At 43.3% G+C, this 6,657-nt stretch overlaps 1 protein-coding gene across 3 annotated transcripts in view; it reads right to left on the reverse strand.

The window, feature by feature from the left end:
• The window catches only part of FRMD6 (FERM domain containing 6), a 267,317-nt gene extending 260,924 nt beyond the window's left edge, over positions 1–6,393 (reverse strand). For 2 of the 3 annotated variants that reach the window (XM_086321534.1, XM_086321531.1), the window contains exon 1: positions 6,039–6,178. The gene's annotated coding sequence lies outside the window, so the exon portion shown is untranslated. Of the gene's footprint in view, positions 1–6,038 lie in introns of all 3 variants that reach the window. The other variant, XM_086321532.1, reaches the window with a different exon arrangement.
• Between the last annotated feature and the right edge of the window lie 264 nt (positions 6,394–6,657).

Raw genomic sequence — 6,657 nt, forward strand, 5'->3', positions numbered from 1 at the left:
TTAGGAAACAAATAAATGTACTTCATATCCTAATCTTCATTTCAAGAATCTCCAAGAGGCTAGTTTTCCCATATCCTCTATTTCTCCTCTGACCTACTTATTTATCATGAGTTTTACCCATTTCTCTTTACTTTTCAACTTATCCCTCACCTGTTATCCCCCTCTCCAATTTCATCAGGCCACAGAACATGGCATTTCAGGTCTTCAAGATTCAGTTCAGTCAGTTCAGTTCAGTCGCTCAGTCACTCAGTCATGTCCAACTCTTTGCGACCCCATGAATCGAAGCACGCCAGGCCTCTCTGTCCATCACCTAAACTCATGTCCATCAAGTTGGTGATGCCATCCAGCCATCTCATGCTCTGTCGTCCCCTTCTCCTCCTGCCCCCAATCCGTCCCAGAATCAGGGTCTTTTCCAATGAGTCAAATCTTTGCATAAGGTAGCCAAAGTATTGGAGTCTTAGCTTCAGCATCAGTCCTTCCAATGAAAACCCAGGACTGATCTCCTTTAGGATGGACTGGTTGGATCTCCTTGCAGTCCAAGGGACTCTCAAGAGTCTTCTCCAACACCACAGTTCAAAAGCATCAATTCTTCGGCGTTCAGCTTTCTTCACAGTCCAACTCTCACATCCATACATGACCACTGGAGAAACCATAGCCTTAACTAGACGGACCTTTGTTGGCAAAGTAATGTCTCTGCTTTTGAATATGCTATCTAGGTTGGTCATAACTTTCCTTCCAAGATTGGCTGAAGGCAATTGAGGCAGTTAGCTGACTCAGCGGGGTCCTCAGGTAGAGGCCTCAGTGATGGGAAGAGAGACCCTCCAACATTAGAACTCCCAAAATTTTTGCAGAGGAGAACTATAAATGATTTCAGCTCAGTAAAAAGCAGGCCAACATGGAACTGTGAGGAAACAAGTCCCTGTGTTTGTTGCTGATGACAATGTAAGGTTTCTGAGGAAAGCAATCTTTTCAGCGATTTGTTATAAATATTTGTCATATTATTTCATTCACTAATGTCCTCTTTGGAAAACATAACCTCCAAATACAACAATAACAATGACAAATTAAAAAAAAGTGATCTTTGAACCATCTCAAATCCTCAATAACATGAAATTGGCCTGCGAAACAGGACAGAAAACTATATCAGCATAAGTGTCAAGCCTGTCATTTCACTGGCACTGACCTGTGTCTATGGAAGAAAACTATGCTAGAAACAGAAAGTAGGGCATATGTAAGTAAAGGCACATTGCTAAGATCAAGGTCTGGAAAATCAAAGGTGATACAAATAGATTACAGTTGATTAGGATCTTGGCTGTTGAACCTTTTCATGTGAAGACTATTTCCTCAGGAAGTCATTCATCTTTGAGATGAGTAGGAAACCATCAAATCTTAATAAAAGCTGGTTTCCATTAACCCAAGCAACACCCTCTGAGTCTTGGTTTCCTTGTTCATCCAATAGGTGTCACATACTTAAGTCTCAGAAGACTAGATGAGATCAACAATCTGAGTCCATCCTGTCCACTGGGAAGGGGTTTTGAATCCAGGTAGAGGCAGTGCGGAATAAAGGAAGCAACCTGGGCTTTGCATTCTGCCTTATGTTTGTATTACACCCCCACCAGACTTACTAACTTAACTCTTTTTGACCCTAAGTTTCTTCAACTGAAAATGGGCCTTTCTACCTTGCCTGGTTCTGTTGTCATTCCCTTCTCCAGGGGATCTTCTGGACACAGGAATTGAAACTGGGTCTCCTGAATTGCAAGCAGATTCTTTACCACCAGAGAAGCTCAGCATATGTCAGAGGTTAGTAGAATACTCAGCACATAGTAGGTGCTCAATTAATATTAGCTCCCTTCCTTTTTGTTACCTCAAATCTGCAACCCTTTCAATCTCTCCTAATAAAATGAAAGACAAAGGGAACCCTTTGAAACTGGAAACAAGCAAGTTAAGGCCAAATCTCAAAAAAAAGTGATCCTTTACTAGTTCATTACCAAGTCACACAATAAAAATAGTTTGTAAGTCTAAGGGGATGAGGTCTTGCTGTGCTGCTCTAGTTAACCAAAGGGCCATCAAATGTTTTCTTTGTGGAGGCCTGAAACTGCACAGGTGTCTGATTTGAGCCCTTCCCTGGCATCCTTAGTCTTGGGAGACAGAACAGTTTGCCTACAGGTTGAAAACAGAAAGCGTTCAAGATGTGAGAGTATTCCCCAGAAATGAGCCTGTGCCATGACTTGTGAATTGTGGAGCCCACGGGTAAACAGACTAGAGACCACAATCTCTTCCTCAGAGGAATTTCCAACGGTACTAACAGTGGTAGTTGGTGAAACAGAAACCATCCTTATCGGACAACTCCTCCAGCTTCCAGGTAGCTTCTGGGGAATATATGAGCTGAAAGTCAAGGAAAGGGAAAGAAGAGGTTATAGACTCCCTCAGAAAGGGAAAGAAGAGGTTATAGACTCTCTCAGACTCCTCTTAGGGCTGGAGTCTGTCTCCAAAAACACCAGCACAGTGGAAGTAAAACATATGCTTCTTTGGAATTAAAGTCAGCCCCAAATAGCAAAGAAAGAACAGGATGCATGACCCCTGTTTGTAAACAAAGACCAAGATAAATGTCAGCTGCCAGACCTCAAAGGAAGGGATGAGAGGCCACTTGCAGAGAGAAGCCACAGGCAGCCGAACGAGCCCTTTGGTCTCCCTGGTGGTCTCTCGAAGACCTTTCCAGAGGCATCACGGAAGAGCAGGGAAGCCAAGGGAGCCAGAGGGCCACCTGCCCCAGCACCCTCTTCACAGGTCTGTTTTTCTATCTTTTCTTAGTTAATGCTTAAGTGTTTATAAACTTGATCATCATTCACATCACAGCTGTGGTTGAATGTTTTAGAATCTGGCACTCAGATGTAAATCTCCCAACAACAGGTAAATGGCTAAGCCTCAGTTTCCTTGTCTATATCATGGGGATCCCAGCATTCCCTACTTCATAGATGGTTGTAAAGAATAAATGAGATCATGTATGTAAAGTGTTTAGCACAGTGGCTGGCACACAGCCAGTGCTCACACACGGTAGGTGCTATTATTATTTTTGTTCTGTTGTTGTTGCTGATTCTGCCCTTGGCTTTGTCATGACCGACTCAGACATTTTCCAGAGTGAGGAATTAGGTATTATTGATGTCAACCACAAAAAGTGGCAGCTGTAGGGGAGAAGTGAAGAGGAAGGGAGTATGCCTGTAATGATTGTGCAGATCATTATGTGATGTAATGATCTGCACATCGCGCAGATGTGCAGCATCCACATCTATCAGCCTAGTTCCCAAGTCTGTCTCGGCCAGCTTAGAAGTTAGCTTCTCAGGGCAGAAGAGGCATCAGGGCTGGTCTTCAAGGAGATTCAGTCATGCTGGCTGAGGGCTCAGGGGCCATTCATGGGCTTCCCTAGTGGCTCAGATGGTAAAGAGTCTGCCCACAATGTGGGAGACCTAGGTTCAATCCCTGGAGAAGGGAATGGCAACCCACTCCAGTATTCTTGCCTGGAGAATTCCATGGACAGGGGACCCTGGTGGGCTACAGTCCATGGGGTCACAAAGAGTCAGACACAACTGAATGACTAACACACACACACACACACACACACACACACACACGGGCCATTCACACATGATATACAATGAAGAAGGAGGTCCCCTGGGAGACATCTGGAGAAGACCCCTCCACTGGGCCAGGAGTTCTGTCCACCCCCCTCCCCACCTCTCTCACTCCCACAGGGTTTGGGGGAAAAAACAGTGCAGAGACAGCATCGCCTCCACCTTGGGGCCAAACATCCTGTCAAGGACCAGTGCCTCACTCTCAGCCAGGGAACTCGAGACCCACAACAGGACCCAAATCAGACAGCAGAGCTCTGCTAGTCCTCGGCATCAGAGCCCTGGATTTTACTGAAGCTGGGAGGCACTGTTTGGTTTCAAGTTGTCATTTCCAACTGGAAGACAAGATATGCTTTTCTAGCAGATCAGTACACAGTAGTTTTGATAACCAGGCCACTTTAGAAGCTGTGTTCCAGTAATTGCACTAAATCTCTGGAGTTCTCTTTCTTTTGATAACACAAATAAGAGGAAAGTAAAGTAAAGGTTTCTGACTTTTGTCTTCAGTTCAGTTCAGTCGCTCAGTCGTGCCCTACTCTTGTGACCCCATGAATCACAGCACACCAGTCCTCCCTGTCCATCACCAACTCCCGGAGTTCACTCAGACTCACGTCCATCGAGTCAGTGATGCCATCCAGCCATCTCATCCTCTGTCGTCCCCTTCTCCTCCTGCCCCCAATCCCTCCCAGCATCAGAGTCTTTTCCAATGAGTCAACTCTTCACATGAGGTGGCCAAAGTACTGGAGTTTCAGCTTTAGCATCATTCCTTCCAAAGAAATCCCAGGGCTGAAAGACTTTTGTCTTAGGTGTTACCAACAAAAAGACAACTCCATAAAGATTACTGAGGGCTTCCTGTCTCATGGTAGACTCTGCCTGCAATGCAGGAGACATGGGTTTGATGCTTGGATCAGGAAGATCCTCTGGAGCAGGAAATGGCAACTCACTCCAGTGATCTTGCCAGGATAATCCCATGGACAGAGGAGCCTGGTGGGCTACAGTCCATGGGGTCTCAAAGAATCGGACATGACTGAATGACTGAGTACACACACACACACACACACAAAAGATTACTGAAGAGGAAATGCAGCATGATATATATATATATATATATAAATATATGTATATATGTGTGTGTATGTATATATATATATATATAGTCCAGGGCCTAGGACAATGCCCAGAATACAGAGGTACTAATTAATGTTTACATAATAAGTGTTTACTGAAGTTCATTGAAAAATAGCCCTGCGTCTGAACTTGCCTCGTGACCCACTGCCTAATACTCCACACTCCCAATGCAGCAGGCCGGGTTCACTTTCTGGTCAGGGAACTAGATCCCATGCGCTGTAACTAAGAATTCACATGCTGCAACAAAGCTGGACGATCCTAAGTGCTATAACTTAAGATCCAGTACAGACAAATAAAATAAATTAATACTAAAAAAAAAAAAAATCCCAGCACTGATCTGTAACTCCATGTATCAGGAAAGTGCCTTCTCTCTCTCACACACACATACAAACATACACATAAAATGGCAAACAACAAGCAACCTCAATATATGGTCATTTAAAAAAATAACATAACACAATTCACAGATATTTTCTCTGAGAATCGATTCTCTGGTTGCTGACTCTCAAACTTTGTTTCTTTGAAAAATATAGACCTGAAAATTCTCATAGAACTCCATTTTGTTCTTTTCCATATTCCCTTTATTCCTTCATTCTATCATGTACACCTCATATTTCATCTTTACAACATTCGGAATCTGGTTATGACAAACTCTGTAACAGCTCATCATATTCCCTCTATGGTCTTTTGTCTAGTTTTACTAAGTTATATCCCTTATACAGAAGTACATGACCCCAAAATATATAAAAGTCTTTTTTTGCAACCCAAAGAGTGAGGGTGTAACTGATATAAATGTAACTGACACTTATTTAACATTGGTGTCTCAAATAACTTCCTTTTTAAAAAATGTATGGTGGTGTTTTACAAGAAGTCCATTGATGGGCTCTTGAAAAATTTAGAACAAAACAATGCATCAGAGGGGGCCTGTCTTCTGGCCAGATCATCATCTATGCTTTTGTGAGTGTTTGTCTGGAGTATGGGACACTTATGTATGCAAACACGCACACTACAAGGGAAAATCCAGAGAATGCAGAGACTGTCTAATTCATCAAGGCATGAATTTCTTCCTGGTACAGACTTCAACTATTATATCGGTCAACCCAAGCCAACCCCTCCCCAAAAAAGAAATCAGTCCTCTCATTAGTCTGGGATGATTGATGGACAGAAATCATATTATTTAAATCCTTTGTTGATTCTGTGCCAAATATATTGATACTTAACATGAAATTTGCCTTCAAATCATGATTTACAAAAAACAAAAAGTAAGAACAATCATTTGTTTCCTACCTGCTGCTGTGGCCACCAGAAGCCAGGCTGCTGCTCTCCAAATGGGGCAGGCTTCAGGATTTAATTTTCAGCTCCCTCCCCTGGAACCAGAATCGTCAGAAGAAAACTTGCAATTGCTATGAGCAAGCAGACTATTTACTTCCAGCCAATTCTTCCTAATTCCTATGGCTTGCTGAGTGCCAGAGTAGGGTGCTTAAGAAAGGATGTCTGGGGATAAAGGGGTAGAGTTTGGGGGAAAAGAGAAGAGAGAGTTCCCAGGGCAAGAATTTGCTCACCCAATACCCTTCCTTCAAGCAGAGGAAAGCCTTCTTTTTCAGTTTTAATTTCTCATGGAAGAGCTGCCACTGCATTAGTCATAAGTAATTACTACATTGCTCCTTTACAAACAGCAGACATACTTTTTGGGCGAGCCTCCAGATTTCTGATGCATGCCTGTACCTGTCCATAAGGATAATGCTGTGCCTGGGAAAATTGAGAGGACAGCAAGCCCGCCCAAAGGGAGGACCAAGTCTAGACTATTAATCAAGTTCCTGAGATAAAATATACCACAAAAGAAGATCAGAAACTTCTGTGAGCCCCTCCATCCACAGAGCATCCACCTCACTCATGGAATCACTTG

Source organism: Bos grunniens, chromosome 10, assembly GCF_055505025.1.
Source record: "Bos grunniens cultivar Pamir isolate PY7600 chromosome 10, Bosgru_T2T1.0, whole genome shotgun sequence".
NCBI classification, from domain to species: Eukaryota; Metazoa; Chordata; class Mammalia; order Artiodactyla; family Bovidae; genus Bos; species Bos grunniens.